Consider the following 17,966-nt stretch of genomic DNA (forward strand, 5'->3'; position numbering starts at 1 on the left):
CAAGCATGTGATCAATCGAAAAACTCGCTCTACTTAGCATATGAAGACGAGCATTTCGGGACTGGACGAGGCGTGATGATGATTGAATTCGATGAATTATTTCAGTTATACAAAAAATACGCCCTCGACAAATCTATAATCAGTGCCTATTGTTTGTAAGTATTATTAATTTATGTCATTAAGTCTTACTCGGCTCGTTCTTGCATGTATAATCTTACTCATCACTATATTAATTTTGCAGAATGAAGATTCTCGAATGCAAAAGAGGACAAATCTCCGCGAGACAGAGAATAAATAGGTACAAGCATTAAGGTTTTGCAGTACCAAAAGGGAAATACTATTTCCTTATAACTTCAAGTGAGTGTTACTATACACACATTCTATTTTCGCTTACTCGATGTTATTATAAGTGTGCGTATAATTGACTCGTTATGCGCGCGCAAGTTCCACTTTATTTTGTTAATCATTGTACCTGACAAAGGACAAGTAATAGTCATGGACCCAAACCGCACACCCCTCACTGAATGGACGAACCTGTAGGAATGCCTCCAGAAGTAATTTCAATCATTATGGCACTACATCGGTAACTTCTCGTTCATTTTCTGATAGCAAGGAATTAATATAGAACTCCTTTATTCATTTCCTTTTCTTAGCAGGGCTTGGAAACGGTTCACCGCCAAGGCTCGGGGTGATTGGAAGCGAGAGCTTACATTTAAACAAATAAATGTAAGTAACTACTAGCTAGATCCGCGCATCTCTTTATTCTAGTTTCAATACCATTATAATTCTTGATTATGTTTTTGATTGAACTATGTTCTCGTAAAGTGCTTGAGGCAGGAACACGGGAACAATTTATGTGGATACTATGTTTGCGAGTTCATTCGCCAGACGACCCATGAGAAGGGCAAAACCCGGGACATCAAAAAATCGAAGTACGATAAACAATACTCACAACTTTATTTTATTACCGTGAATTGTGTTTGGTTTCATTGATATATATATATATTAACCATTCTTTAAATTAGACCGAACGGTTGCGGGACGGTCTTCTACCACAGGAACGTGTACGAGCAATTCAAGAGGAAATTGCCGGATTCTTTGATGCAGAGGTCCTAGATCCCAAGGGAGAATACTATTGCCATATGATGAAAAAGATATGAAATGATATAGTGTAAAAAAGATGCATATATGTGCATGTAACTCGTGTCTACATTTTGTAAGTATGTTCGACAAAGCACGACGGATGAGATGGTGTAATATATTCGTGACAATGTGCAATATAGTTGTTCCTTTATTGTTGTGTATGCGCAATCCAATTTAGTGCAAAACAAAAATTAAAAAGTGCCCAAAACAAACAAATGGGAAAATAGGGGGCAGCAAAATAGCCCCATCCAATTTAGTGCAAAACCCTAAACCCAAAAATTTCTCAAAAAACAGCGAAGAAATAGCCCCTGTTCGTAATACGAACCGGGACTAATACCCCTCCCCCTCGCTCCTAGCCCCGCCATGTGGAAGGCCATTAGCCCTGGTTCGGGGTTGAACCGGGGCTAGCATTAGTCCCAATTGATTAGTCCCGGTTCGCGAATCAGGACTAATGGCCCAACCGAACCGGAGCTAAATGTCCTTTTTGTACTAGTGACGTGATGAGTTCAAGTAAAAGAAATTCAAATAGGAACTTATGGTTTAAAAGGTATGAACGATTTAAGTCAGTAAAGGTGAAATAAAAAGTTGGACATAACAAAGGGGAGAGAGAGAGATAGAGGCCCGGTCGTGAGGGGGGAGGGGCGACCGCTTCGGGCCCCCAGCCAACGTGTTTATATTTACTAGGCATGCCCATAATACGCATGAAACGCACAGAAATCCTATTTGGCGCCAACAGGCGACCGTTGCAGTACAATTCTGCTAACGGGCGCCTGCGCCGACCCGCGCTGGGCCGGGCCATTCCAGCATTTGTTCTTTCTATTCTGAATACAAAAAAGGAAGACGCGCCGCAGGGAATCGAACTCTCGATCTCCACCTCGAGTTAACAAGACGTAACCACTACGCCACTGACCCCACCTCATGACTAATTTTATTCTGCTCTTTTCTTATTATCCTTTCTTTGGTTTTCGTTTTTTTGCTTCTGTTTTTTTTTTGTTTTTTCTTCTCTTTTTTCATTTCTGTTTTCCTTTTTTTCTTCATGGCTCGATGATATTTTTATAGTTCGTGAATTCTTCAAATCAATGATTTTTTTTGCAAATTCACCATACTTTTGTCAAAATTGATGAACTTTTTAAAATCGAATGAACGTTTTTTAAAATTGCATGAACTCTTTGTCGAATTTCATGAACTTTTTTCACATTTGATGAACTTTTTTAAAATTCGATTAACATTTTTTCAAAATTAATGAACTCTTTTTTTAATATGGTGAACTTTTTTAAATTTTTGATGATTTTTTTCAAATTCGATGAACTTTTTTAAAATTTTGATGAACTTTTCCCAAATTCGTTGTACTTTTTTTTTAAAAACCGATTATCTTTGTTAAAATTGTGATGAACTTTTTTCAAATTCAATGAACTTTTTTCTAAAATCGGTGAACTTTTTTCATTTTTATGATTTTTTCTTCTTCTTTAATATTAAAGTCAATGGTTGACCAGTCAATTGGTCAACCGCGACCATATAAAACAGCTGTCTCTCGAGCTAGCGATCGATCATGGGCCGGCCCACTCGGCGTTTCAGCGGGCGCCGGTTGGCTTCCACGACGCTGAACGCGCGGATTAGGAGCTCCCTGAAACGCATGCATACAAGACCTTGAGGCAGATCCTGCCTTGGTATAGCTTGTGCACTATTTGAGAGCGTAGGAGGCACTCATCGATTAGATCACCTCTAACTTGGTCATGAGCCGCGTGTCAACTGCTCGCCGGAACCCCGCAAGCCATGAAGCCACAACCGTCTCCAGCAACCAGCCCATATTAGTTGGAAGACCGGCTGGATCTTTAAGGTTTGCCCGAGCCTTTATGTTAGCCAACCCGACCATGACCCCGTCGGAGCTTCACCGCAGTTTGGATGCCTTCTCCAATGACAATGTGCTAAGGGCGCGCCATCCAAGACGTCATCGCCACCGCAACCCTGCAGCCCAGTACCACGACCCTGTTGACTTTCGAGCCATGATGAATGGAGGATCCCTATTGGTTACTGAGCCCGTCTGCTCAGAGGCCAATGAAGGCGGAGCGAGTCCGTCAGAGTAGTTGTCTGGCCTTAGTACCAAGTGTCGCCCTGTAACGTTGTATTCGTGTGTTGTAATAGACCCTGTTTTAAATAAAAGGGAAGGATGCATGAACGCCTTTGTTTTTAAAGGTAGGATTGCGTAGGACCGTCTGCGTGACCTTAGATTAAATTTTTGGGCGTGACTATCTAGCCACCAAGCCAACTAACCGAGTGATGTGTCACTTGGGAGCTGATACCAGAGTTTCCACCCCGATGACCCAGGTCACACTAGTGTTATACTGTGTGTCCCTAAACCAGGTACCTAGTGAGACCACCCATGACCGCTCCTAGAACTTCTCACCAAGTGCGCTAACCAGAACTAGTTTTTCCCCGTGACTAACCATTGGGATTCATCCAGAAATTTTGGATGCAACCCCACAAAGGTAACCGTGTTGACTTGCAACCCAGTATAGAGCAGCCCTAGTGTTCCCATCCCTTGTCCTTTAGGTCATCACCAGGGGTGTTGACCCATCAACGGGTGGATTAATTCCACACACAGACTAGTGGAAAATTTTCAGATCTTCCATTGGTAATACGTTGTTGTCAGACCAAACGGGGGACACACTCTCCAGACTCATTCTAGGAGAAGTGAAATGTGTTTTCCTCGACCGAGAATATTTTCTCGGAAAGCCCTTGCATGTATCCCTTTGACCGCCCTCGGAGTGTACGTTAGTTTAGTATTATGTTTTCCTGATGCTAGGTGAGTAGCGGTGTACTATTTGAATTACATTGTTTGCACTTGCATATGAGTGACTGTGTGCTATATGACTGCTTTGTTTGCGCGTGCACTTGAGTGATCATGTTCCATATTTTCATGAGTGAATTATTTTCTTTCCCTAAAAAAATCTCGGGGACAAGATTTATTTTTAAGGGGGGTAGTGTGTGTCACACCCCAAAAATTTAATAATATTTTTATAAAATAAAATATTGCTTAGAATAATTTTTTTTGAGAAATAATTTGTTTCATGACTCTTTTCAAAGCCTCCTTCCCAAAACTTTTCTTGTCAAGTATTATTTTGAAGATCATTTACTGCTTGAGCCCTTGCTTGGGACCATTTTAAATACTTTGTTTAATTGAATGGAGATACTCTTTTTATTTTGGCCATCTTTATTTAATATCTGAATTTCAGGGTGTTCCAATTGATTTTTTAACCACTAATTTTTACTAATTATAAAATTCTTTCTCAAGTAATTATGCTTGAAAAATTTTGTTGGAACCTTAGTGCTTGCATCAAAACATTTCTTTTCTCCTCAAAAAATCATTGCAGAGTTTCTTTTAATATTTTTGCCAAGGTTTCTTTATTCAAAAATGTCTTTTATTTCCTTTAAGGGCAGGTTTTGGACTACAACCTTTTCTAAAAATTCTATAAAAAATTTGGGCATGTCTAGTGATGCATGAGATTCACTTTGTTGCAAAAAAACCAACTTGGTGCTTTGGAAAATTCTAGCAAAACAACTCTTTTTCTGTTCTGGTCCCGTTTGGTACTTTGTACTGCAACCATGTTTTTCCTTGCTTTGATTGCCTTAAGGTTTTTCATGCTTGCACACCACCCTACCAAAACCTTAAGTCCATGAGTTGGGCCCCATTGGAGGATTTTAGATGCATGCAATATTAGCCTCAACTTTTTGGGCAGAAATGTTTATCTCAAAACTGTGCATTAACAAATTTAACCTTTTGCCCAACTAACTTGACCACCTTGACTAACATCTAAAGAGAGTGGAATCTGGAGAGTTTGGTGGGTGCTAGAACCCGTTCGAAGCCTCTGGCATTTCATCAAGCACTAGGGTGCATGGCCAGATTTGGCATGAACCTTAATCTACATTGTGGAATTGCCCCACTACCCTAGTCGGTATGTCTAGCAGGTATGCCCTCACCCCTAACCTATATCTGGGAAGTTTGAGAAGCGTTGGAGGTAGCTGGAGAGGAGGGGCATTCTGTCAAGCATGTGACGTGCATGCTCTGGGCACGCTGAGAGCGCCCGTTTTACACGCGCGTGATGTCTACTACGCAACCTTCTCCTTGTAGACATTGTTGGGCCTCCAAGTGCAGAGGTTTGTAGGATAGTAGCAATTTTCGCTCAAGTGGGTGACCTAAGGTTTATCAATCCGCGGGAGGTGTAGGATGAAGATGGTCTCTCTCAAGCAACCCTGCAACCAAATAACAAAGAGTCTCTTGTGTCCCCAACACACCCAATACAATGGTAAGTTGTATAGGTGCTCTAGTTCGGCGAAGAGATGGTGATACAGGTGCAATATGGATGGTAGATATAGGTTTTTGTAATCTGAAATTACAAAAACAGCAAGGTAACAAATGGTAAAAGTGAGCACGAACGGTATTGCAATGCGTGGAAACAAGGCCTAGGGTTCATACTTTCACTAGTGAAGTTCTCTCAACAAAGATAACATAATTGGATCATATAACTAGCCCTCAACATGCAACAAAGAGTCACTCCAAAGTCACTAATAGCGGAGAACAAACAAAGAGATTATTGTCGGGTACGAAACCACCATAAAGTTATTCTTTCTGATCGATCTATTCAAGAGTTCGTACTAGAATAACACCTTAAGATACATATCAACCAAGACCCTAATGTCACCTAGATACTCCATTGTCACCTCAAGTATTCGTGGGCATGATTATACGATATGCATCACACAATCTCAGAATCGTCTATTCAACCAACACATAGGACTTCAAAGAGTGCCCCAAAGTTTATACCGGAGAGTCAAAATGTGTGCCAACTCCTATGCATAGGTTCCCAATGTCACGAACCCGCAAGTTGATCACCAAAACATACAACGAGTACTCACATGAATCCACGTGTGCCAACCCATATGCATAGGTTTCCAATTGTCACAAACCCACAAGTTGATCACGGCAGATAGACACGTGCAAGACATACATCAAGTGTTATCAAAGACTCAATCCGATAAGATAACTCCAAAGGGGAAACTCAATTCATTACAAGAAGAGAGAGGGGGAAGAACATCATAAGATCCAACTATAGTAGCAAAGCCCATGGTACATCGAGATCAAGACATCTCAAGAACACGAGAGAGAGATCAAACACATAGCTACTAGTACATACCCTCAGCCCCGAGGGAGAACTCCTCCCTCCTCGTCATGGAGATCGCCGGGATGATGAAGATGGCCACCGGAGATGGATTCCCTCTCCGGCAGGGTGCCGGAACGGGCTCCAGATTGGTTTTTGGTGGCTACAGAGGCTTGCGACGGCGGAACTCCCGATCTAGGTTTCCTTTTGGGGGTTTCTGAATTTATAGGAATTTATGGTGGTGGAATTGCGTCAGTTGGGCCCACGAGGAGGTCACAAGCCCGCACGGTGCGACCAGGGGGGTAGGCCATGCCCCATGGGCTTGTGATTCCCTCGTGGCTCTTCTGGCCTTTTTCCAAAGCTTCGGGGGTCTCTTTTGGTCCAAAAAATCATCGTAAAGTTTCATTCCATTTGGACTCCGTTTGAAAAAGGGTCAAAAACACGGAAAAGACAAAAACTGGCACTTGGCACTGAGTTAATAGGTTAGTCCCATAAAAGATATAAAATAGCATATTCATGCATATAAAACATCCAAAGTTGAAAAGATAATAGCATGGAACCATCAAAAATTATAGATACGTTGGAGACGTATCAGCGCGCGCAACCGAGCCGCCGCGTCCCCAACCCCGAGCCCTAGCCTCTCTCCCTCGCGCAGAGCCGCGTCCCTCGACCTATCCAACCCAAGGGAGCCGCCTCGACTGCCCCTGCAGCCCCGCTGGCTGGGCCCCTTGGCAGCTAGGCACAAGGTGCGGATGGTACCGGGCATGGCAGCGCCGCCCAAGCCATCCAAGGTCGCTAGCTGCCCCTAGTCCCCTTTCCCGTGCACCACCTGTTGTTGCTCCCCTGCTATTGCCAGAATCTGTCGCCGTCGTTCTTATGGGAGAGCTGTCGCGTAACCGACCCCGAGCCGGCTATAAAAGGAGGCCTCAAGCCCCCCTTTGAGCCACCAGCGCCTCCCCAGGACCCTGAGGACTCTCCCCACCCCTCAGCTTGGCTGGAGCTCCTCGCTGTGCTCACATCCGGCAGAAATGGCCACCGCCGCCCTCCTCCTAGATTCTGGCATTCTGGAGCTTCCCCCTCTTCGTGCGCTCACTGCTAGCCTAGACACGACCCCTAGAACCCATTCCCATCACCAAATGTAGCCGGGAGCCGCTAGAGACCCAAGCTCCAGCTTGCCGAATCTCCTTCCGCCATTGTTGGAATGTTGGAAATATGCCCTAGAGGCAATAATAAAGTGGTTATTATTATATTTCCTAGTTCATGATAATTGTCTATTATTCATGCTATAATTGTATTAACCGGAAACCGTAATACATGTGTGAATATATAGATCACAATGTGTCCCTAGTGAGCCTCTAGTTGGCTAGCTCATTGATCAATGAATGATCATGGTTTCTTGATCACGGACATTGGATGTCATTGATACCGGGATCACATCATTGGGTAATGATGTGATGGACAAGACCCAATCCTAAGCATAGCACTAGATCGTGTTGTTCGTTTGCTAAAGCTTTTCTAATGTCAAGTATCATTTCCTTAGACCATGAGATTGTGCAACTCCCGGATACCATAGGAGTGCTTTGGGTGTATCAAACATCACAACGTAACTGGGTGATTATAAAGGTGCACTACAGGTATCTCCAAAAGTGTATGTTGGGTTGTATGAATCGAGACTGGGATTTGTCACTCCGTGTGACGGAGTGGTATCTCTGGGCCCACTCGGTAATCCATCATCATTTTGAGCTCAGTATGACTAAGGAGTTAGCCACGGGATGATGTGTTACGGAACGAGTAAAGAGACATACCGGTAACGAGATTGAACAAGGTATAGGGAATACCAACGATCGAATCTCGGGCAAGTATCATGCCGATAGACAAAGGGAATTGCATACGAAATTGATTGAATCCTCGATATCGTGGTTCATCCGATGAGATCATCGTGGAACATGTGGGAACCAACATGGATATCCAGACCCCGTTGTTGGTTCTTGACCGGACAGATGTCTCGGTCATGTCTGCATGCTTCCCGAACCCGTAGGGTCTACACAGTACACTTAAGGTTCGATGACGCTAGGGTTATAAGGGAATAGTGTACGTGGTCACCGAAGGTTGTTCGGAGTCCCGGATGATATCCCAGACGTTATAGGAGTTCCAGAATGGTCCGGAGGTAAAGATTCATATATAGGAAGTGAGGATTTGGTCACCGGAATTGTTTCGGGCCACACCGGTAATGTACCGGGACCACCGGAAGGGTTCCGAGGGTCCACCGGCAAGGGCCACCAGCCCCAAGTTGCTACATGGGCTAAGAGTGGCTGGGAACCAGCCCATATGTGGGCTAGTGCACCTGCACAACCAGCCCAAGGCACAGGAAGGGGTCGAGGGGGCAAACCCTAGGCGTGGGAGGCCACCTTGGGCCTCAAGGCCCAACCCTAGGGCGCCTCCACCACCTTGGCCGCCGCCCCAAGGCCATCTAGGGCTTCCACACCCTTTAGGGTGGGAAACCCTAAAGGTGGGCACCCTCCTCCCTCTCCTCCTATATATAGTGCCAGTTTTGGGAATATTTGAGAAAACAATTGCCTCTCTCTCGGCGCAGCCCTACACCTCCTCCTCCTCCTCCTCCGTAGTGCTTGGTGAAGCCCTCTCGGAGTAACCACGCAGCTCCACCGTCACAAGGCCGTCGTGCTACCGAAGCTCTCCCTCAACCTCTCCTCCCTCCTTGCTGGATCAAGGCGTTGGAGACATCATCTGGCTGCACGTGTGTTGAACGCGGAGGCACCGACGTTCAGTGTATAGATCGGAATCCACCGCGATCTGAATCGCTGCGAGTACGAGTCCATCAACCGCGTTCTAGCAACGCTTCCGCTTAGCGATCTTCAAAGGTATAAAGATGCACTACTCCTTTTCTGGTTGTTGGTTTCTCCATAGATAGATCCTTGCATGGCATATAATTTTTTTGAAATTACTACGTTCCCCAAAAGTAGCATCCGAGCCAAGGTTCTATGCGTAGATTCTATGCATGAGTAGAACACAAAATTGTGGGTGTTGATTTTGTTAATTGCTTGCCGTTACTAGTCTTATATTGATTCGGCGACATCGTGGGATGAAGTGCCCAGACCGGCTTTACACGTACTCTTACGTGAGACTAATTCCACCGACCGACATGCACTAGTTGCATAAGGTGGCTAGCGGGTGTGTGTCTCTCTCACTTTAGTCGGATCGGATTCGATAAAGAGGGTCCTTATGAAGGGTAAATAGCATTGGCATATCAACGTTGTGGTTGTCACGTAGGTAAGAAGCGTTCTTGCTAGAAACCCTAACCAGCCACGTAAAACTTGCAACAACAATTAGAGGACGTCTAACTTGTGTTTTGTAGGGTATGCTATGTGATGTGATATGGCAAAAAGGATGTGATGTTACATATGTGATGTATGAGATTGATCATGTTCTTGTAATAGGATTCACGACTTGCATGTCGATGATTATGACAACCAGCAGGAGCCATAGGAGTTGTCTTAATTTATTGTATGAGATGCAACGCCATGTTGATTACTTTACTTTTATCGCTAACGGTTAGCTATAGTAGTAGAAGTAATAGTTGGCGTGACGACTTCATGGAGACACAATGATGGAGATCATAGCGTCATGCCGGTGACTATGATGATCATGGTGCCCCGAAAATGGAGATCAAAGGAGCAAGATGATATTGGCCATATCATGTCACTATATGATTGCATGTGATGCTTATCATGTTTTTCATCTTATTGCTTACAACGACGGTAGCAAAGATAAGATGATCCCTCATTAAAATTTCGAGATAAGTATTCCCCTAAGTGTGCACCGTTGCGAAGGTTCGTTGTCTCGAAGCTCCACGTGATGATCGGCTGTGATAGATCTAATGTTCGGATACAACGGGTGTAAGCCAGTTTACACAGGCAAAACACTTAGGTTGACTCGACGAGCCTAGCATATACAGACATGACCTCGAATACGGGAGACCGAAAGGTCGAACATGAGTCGTATGGTTGATACAATCGGCATGGAGATGCTCACCATTGATGACTAGTCCGTCTCATGTGATGATCAGACACGGGCTAGTCGACGTGGATCATGTAACACTTGGATGACTAGAGGGATGTCGATCTAAGTGGGAATTCATTAGTAATTTGATTAGATGAACTTAATTATCATGAACTTAGTCTAAAATTGTCTTTACAAATATAGTAGATCCAATGGCCAACACAAATGTCCCATTCAACTTCAACGCGTTCCTAGAGAAAACCAAGCCGAAAGACGATGGGAGCAACTATGCGGACTGGGCTCGTAACTTAAAGCTCATCCTCATGGCTTCCAAGAAGGCATATGTCCTTAATGCACCGCTAGGTGATCCTCCCGTTCCCGCGGTGACCCAGGACGTTAGGAACGCCTGGAAGTCGCGGAGTGATGACTACTCTCTCGTTCAGTGCGGCATGCTTTACAGTTTAGAACCGGGGCTCCAAAGGCGTTTTCAGCAACACGGAGCATATGAGATGTTCGAGGAGCTAAAACTTGTTTTTCAAGCTCATGCCCAGGTCGAGAGATATGAAGTCTCCTACAAGTTCTTTAGCTGTAAGATGGAGGAGAATAGTTCTGTAAGTGAGCACATACTCAGAATGTGTGGGTTGCACAACCGCTTGACTCAGCTGCGAGTTGAACTTCCGGATGATGTGGTCATTGACAGAATCCTCCAGTCGCTTCCACCTAGCTATAAAGGCTTTGTGATGAATTACAACATGCAAGGGATGGAAAAGTCTATTCCCGAGTTGTATTCAATGCTGAAATCTGCGGAGGTAGAAATCAAGAAAGAGCATCAAGTGTTGATGGTCAATAAGACCACCGGTTTCAAGAAGGGCAAGGGTAAGAAAAGGTTCAAGAAAGACGACAAAGCAGTTCCCACGCCCGGTAAGCCAGTTGCCGAGAAGAAGTCACAGAAAGGACCCAAGCCTGAGACTAAGTGCTATTACTGCAAGGGAACCGGTCACTGGAAGCGGAATTGCTCCAAGTACTTAGCGGACAAGAAGGCCGGCAACGTCAAAGGTATATGTGATATACTTATTATCCATGTGTACCTTCCCAGTGCTCGTAGTAGCTCCTGGGTATTTGATACTCGTGTTGTTGCTCACTTTTCCAACTCTAAGCAGGAACTGCGGAACAAGCGTAGGCTGGCTAAGGACGAGGTGACGATGCACGTCGGGAATGGTTCCAAGGTCGATGTGATCGCCGTCGGCACGCTACCTCTACATCTACCTTCGGGATTAGTTATAAACCTTAATAATTGTCATTTAGTACCATCTTTAAGCATGAACATTGTATCGGGATCTCGCCTGATGCAAGATGGCTACTCATTTAAATCTGAGAATAATGGTTGTTCTATTTATATGAGTGGTATGTTTGTGGTCATGCCCCGCTGGTCAATAGTTTATTCCTGATGAATCTCGATCGTGATGTTACACATAATCATAGTGTGAGTACCAAAAGATATAATGTTGATAATGATAGTCCCACATACATGTGGCACTGCCGCCTTGGTCATATCGACGTAAAGCGCATGAAGAAACTCCATCCAGATGGACTTTTGGAGTCACTTGATTTTGAATCATTTGACACATGCGAACCGTGCCTCATGGGCAAGATGACCAAGACTCTGATATCCGGAACAATGGAGCGAGCAACCAACTTATTGGAAATAATACATACCGTTGTATGCGGTCCAATGAGCGTTGAAGCTCGCAGTGGCTATCGTTATGAATTCATGAATTTTTTTATAAAAACCTGAACAAATTTTGAATTCATGAATTTTTTTATAAAATTGTGAACATTTTTGAATTTTGAAACCGTACCCTTTTTCGAAATTCTGAACAAATTTTGAAACTTGAATAAATTGCAAACTCATCAAGAAAATTACAAAATTGTGAACATTTTTTGAATCTATGATATTTTTATAAATCTCAATTATTTTGGAATTGTGAACAAACTTTGAAACATCACCAAATTTGGTATTCATGAACAAAATTATAAAATTGTGAACATTTTTTGTTAAACCGTGAACCTTTTAAATTTTATAAAATACGAGAACTAAATTATAAAATTTTGAACATTTTGCAAATTGTGAACAAATTTTGGAACTCTAAACGTTTTTTCAATTGCAAATTAATTTCGAAACTGTGATTTTTTGTTGAATTATGCACAAAATTTGAAACCATGATTTGTTTTTGAAATTGTGCATAAATTTTATATTAATAAGGAAACGAAATGGAAACAAAAGGAAAAAAACAGAAAAGGAAAATAAAGGAAAAGAAAAAAAGAAAAAAAAAGAAAAAACAATTTAGGAAGCCTTCTAGAAATTTTTAAAAACCAAAAAAAGAAGCTGAGGTTCCTGAAACCGGGGGCTTTGAAATGGTGAAAGGGTTAAATGGGTCGTTCGCAGTTTGACTGTTAAACGGTTAAACGGTTAAATGGGTCGTTCCTAAAACCAGCTGGCAGTTTGACGCAGCGATCGGCAAATAGCATTATCTGCTAGATGCGGCAGACTGTTCACCAAACGCACGTTACAGGAGGAGAGAGCCCATTCTAATATACCGTAGTGCACGGTTTTGATCGGGATTTTTTAGTGAGAGTCTGAACCGGTGTTTCTTTGTCCTATAGCTTTTTAGAAGGTTTTGGGAACATTTTAAGGATTTAAGCCGGTTTTTATCGGTTTTGATACATTCTTGGGGGTTATCTGAACCGATTTTGTTCTTTTTGTTATTATTATTTTTTGTTTCTTCTTTCCGTCTCTTCTTTTATTTTCCTTGTCCAAATATTTATAAATATGTAAAAACGGTAAAAAAATGTTCTTGGTTCAAAATTAATTCTAAAATGAGAAATATGTTCGTGTTTTCGAAATTGGTTCATATTTTTTGAAATTGGTTCAGAAACATACAAAATGTTCATTCCTTCAAATATTCTATTCTTTTTAAAATGGTCATGTTTAAAAAACCTGTTAATAGATTCAAATAATGTTGACATTTTGAATTATTAATTTTCGCATTAAAAATGTTCTTATTTTTCTACAATAGTTGAGAAGTTTTGGTTCAGTATTTTATGAAATTACGAAATAATGAACGGGATTACAAAAAAAATTCTCTTTTCATAAATTTTTCACAAATTTCAAAAATGCTCTTGTTTTCAAACTTATTTTCATGTATTCAAAAGTTGCTTCTGTTTTCCGTTGAATAAATCCTAGTGCATCTCTTGCTGTTAGATAGTTAGTCTTTTCTCTTAACTTTACTGTAGCGTTTCAGGTTGTTGTCGCCGTTGGACTGCAGCTAGTTCAGATCCTCATTTCTCGGTCAAGTTAGTTAATTAGCGATAGGGTTAGTTGTCCTGGTCTTTGCCTAACAAACCAGGACCGATTCCAGTGGACACACGACCCACTCGTGGGATGGCACGAGATTTACGGATCGTGGAGTTCAGCTCCTGCTTTTGTACTTTGAATAAGGTGATGGAATAGACAGACTGAAAAGTTGCAGTTCAGGCAACACAAAAACGATTGTCCACTGATCGAATAGTTCATCGCACTTAGTTTCTTTTGATCTTCAGTGATAACAATTGGTATGAGAGCCTCTTGAAATCGCGATGGTCGGGACGCCACCACCGGCGGCGGTCGCCAGATCGAGGTCGCCTGCAGGCGGGGCACGTCGTGTGCGCTCGCCGAGCCGCGGGCGGAGCAGGACTCGAAGAACTGGCGGCGGTGAAGTGGTGGTTCGAGAAACCATCGTAAGGGAGACCGGCGGCGGCGGTGCCGTCTCGTGGCCTCTCCTCACGAAGACGAACTACACCGAGTGGGCCATCCTGATGCGCGTCAAGCTGCAAGGTGCATGCCTCTCGGAGGCTATCGAGACCGGCGACGCTCCGGAGCGATAGGAGAGACAGACCCTAGGGGCCATCCTGAGCTCGGTGCCACCTGAGATGGTCCAAATCCTGGCCGCCAAGGATGACGCCAAGGTGGCCTGGGACACCATCAAGACACTTCGCGTCGGCGTGGATCGCGTCCGAGAAGCACGCCGACAAAGGCTACGGAAGGACTTGGACGCGCTCGCGTTCAAAGCAGGAGAGAACGTCGAGGACTTCTCTCTCCGTGTTTCGAGCGTAGTCACAGAGCTGCAATCCCTTGGGGACACAACCTCCGAGCTCGACGGTGTGCAGAAGATTCTGCGCGTCGTGCCACCGAGGTACTCCCAGATGGCGTGCTCCATAGAGACGCTGCTGGACCTCAAGGACCTCTCCATCGACGAGTTGAGCGGGCGCCTTGCGGCGTCAGAAGGGCGTGGCGCGCCGGAACAAGATGCAAGTGGGCGGCTGCTCCTCACTGTGGAGGAGTGGCGAGTCCGCGACGCAAATCACCACGGCGGCAGCGGCTCATCCGGCGGCGGTGGCAAAGGGAAGAAGCCACAAGGCCGTCCACAGAGCAAGGATGTCGCAGGCAAGACTGATGGCGGAGGGAACCCACCGCGTCGTAAAGGGAAGTGCAACTATTGTGGCTACGAAGGCCACTGGGCGTGTGAGTGCCGCAAGGCGAAGCGCGAGCGCGGCGACCAGGGGAAGCGGGAAGAGGCCAATCTCGTGCAGGCTGCACCTGACGAGACCGACGGAGACCCCGCCATGTTTATGATACAGGAGGTATCGCTGTCGGCCGCGGGCACGGGCGAGCACGTCTTCCTCAGCGAAGAGCGAGCTGCCGCGGTCCTCCGACGCTCCTTTGACAACGTCGACTTGGCCTGGTACCTGGATACTGGCGCGTCCAATCATATGACGGGCGACGAGGCCTCTTTCACCGAGCTGGACAGGGGGGTGGATGGCACCGTGAAATTCGGTGACGGCTCCCTCGTGGAGATCCACGGCCGCGGAACTGTTCTGTTCACCGTCGGCGGAGAAGATCACAGGGCCCTGACGCAGGTGTATTGGATTCCCCGACTGAAGACCAACATCATCTCCATCGGCCAACTGGACGAGATCGGATGCCCGACACTTGTCCAGGACGGTTTCATGACTGTTCGGGATCATCAGCAACGCATCCTCGCCAAGGTGCCTCGTGCGCGGAACAGGCTCTACATCCTGCATCTCCACCTGGTCAGGCCTGTGTGTCTGACGGCGCACGCCACCGAGGATGCATGGCGTTGCCACGCTCGCTATGGCCAACAGCACTTCGATGGGCTTGCACGTCTGGCGCGTCAGAACATGGTGCACGGGCTGCCACTGATCGAGCACCATGAGCAGGTCTGTGACGCATGCCTTGTCGGAAAGCAGCGTTGATTTCCCTTCCTGAAGCAGGCAAGGTTTCGCACGTCAGAACCGCTGGAGCTGATCCACGGAGATCTGTGCGGACTGATCTCGCCGGCGACGCCGAGTGGAAGAAGGTATTTCCTCCTCCTGGTGGATGATTACAGCAGATACATGTGTCTATCCCTACTGCATGGCAAAGACGAACCTGCGGAGTGTATCCGCAGATTCCAGGCAAAGGTGGTGCGCGAGACAGGACGCAAGATCAAGACGCTTCGGACAGATCGGGGAGGGGAATTCACATCGAATGACCTCACGGGCTACCTTGCTGATCTTGGGGTCGAACGACACCTCACCGCTCCCTACATGCCACAGCAGAATGGAGTAGTGGAGCTACGGAATCAGACAGTGGTAGGAACAGCGAGATGCATGATGAAGGCCATGGGCGTTCCTGCCCGGTTCTGGGGAGAAGCAGTGACCACAACTGTGTTGGTGCTGAACCGCGCATACACCAGGAGCGTGCAGGGGAAGACCTCGTTCGAGGCATGGCACGGGAGGAAGCCGAACGTCGACATCCTCCGTGTGTTCGGGTGTGTCGCGCACGCAAAGAGCACACGGCCTCATCTGAGCAAGCTAGAAGACCGCAGCAAGCGCTTGGTGTTCTTCGGCTATGAGAGCGGAAGCAAAGCCTACCGCCTGTATGATCCAGATGCAGAGAAGATCGTCATGTCCCGGGATGTCGTGTTCGAGGAAGAGAGGGCGTGGGACTGGGAGCAGACCCAACCGACGGTGCAAGCTGTGAGCTTCTCCGGCGGCACCCCCGTGACGACGACATCAGCCTCGCCCAACACGGCCCCGGGGCGATCGCTTTCGCCCACCACATCCACGACGTCAGGACCAGGGAGTGCAGGCCGCGGCGGCTCTACATCACCACCTGCCGCTGCACCTAGCGCTCCTCCAAGCCCGGGAAGGGAGCACACTTCGTCAGTACCCGTCACACGAGTGCACGCGATGAGGACTCGGGCACAAGACGTATCTTCCTTCCAAACCCTAAATACGATGACAGTGTCAAGTCACCTACACTTTCTTCATCACCCCAGTCACCAGAGGTAGACGACGAGGAGGAGGACCCATACTACGAGCTGGCCCTGCTGCAAGGAGAAGAGCCAAGCTCGTTTGAAGAAGCACAGCAACACGAGTGCTGGCAGCTGGCGATGGCCGACGAGATGGCATCGATCGAGGCCAACCACACTTGGGCCCTGGTTGATCTCCCTCGAGGGCATCGACCGATCGGTTTGAAATGGTTTTACAAGGTGAAGAAAGATGCAGATGGTGAGATAGTAAAACACAAAGCTCGTTTGGTAGCAAAGGGATATGTGCAGAAGCATGGTGTCGACTACGAAGAAGTGTTTGCACCTGTGGCAAGGATGGAACCAGTGCGCTTGCTTCTCGCCATGGCAGCCAGAGCAGGTTGGACAGCGCATCATGTGGATGTAAAGTCTGCATTCCTAAACGGTGAGCTCAGAGAAGAAGTGTATGTGACATGGCCACTAGGGTTCATCATCTCTGGACAAACTAGCAAAGTGCTGAAGCTCGACAAGGCACTGTACGGGCTGAAACAGGCTCCATGGGCATGGAACACCAAGTTAGACACCTGTCTGACTGGGTTAGAGTTCAAAAGGTGTCCCTCTGAGCATGGGATTTATGCAAGGGGAAGTGCTAGATCTCGGCTGGTAGTTGGGGTCTACGTAGATGATCTGATCATCACTGGATCAGATGAGGAAGAGATCAGAAGGTTCAAGGGTGAGATGCAAAAGCTGTTCAAAATGAGTGATCTTGGGCATCTGAACTACTACCTGGGGATAGAAGTTCCTCAGCATAGTGGGGGAATTGATCTCTGCCAAGCTGGTTATGCTGCCAAGATTCTTGAAAAGGCAGATATGACAGGTTGCAACTCTTGCCCTGTTCCTATGCTGCCCAGGTTCAAGTTAAGCAAAGACGGCACTGCGCAACCAGTTGATACAACAGAATTCAGAAGTGTAGTAGGCATGCTGCGCTATCTCATTCACACAAGGCCTGATCTCACTTTCTCAGTTGGCTTCATGTCAAGGTTCATGGAGGCACCTACCCAGGAACATCTGGCTGCAGTGAAGCACATCCTGCGTTATATTGTAGGAACTCTCAATTGGGGAGTGCATTACTCCCGTGGCGCAGTTGATGCTCCCCTGATTGGATACAGTGACAGTGATCATGGCGGAAGTATGGACACGCGCAGAAGCACCACAGGGCTCATGTACTTCTATGGAAGCAACCTGGTGAGCTGGCAATCGAAGAAACAGAGCATTGTGACCCTTTCTTCTTGCGAGGCTG

This window comes from Hordeum vulgare, chromosome 7H, assembly GCF_904849725.1.
Source record: "Hordeum vulgare subsp. vulgare chromosome 7H, MorexV3_pseudomolecules_assembly, whole genome shotgun sequence".
In the NCBI taxonomy this organism is placed as follows: Eukaryota; Viridiplantae; Streptophyta; class Magnoliopsida; order Poales; family Poaceae; genus Hordeum; species Hordeum vulgare.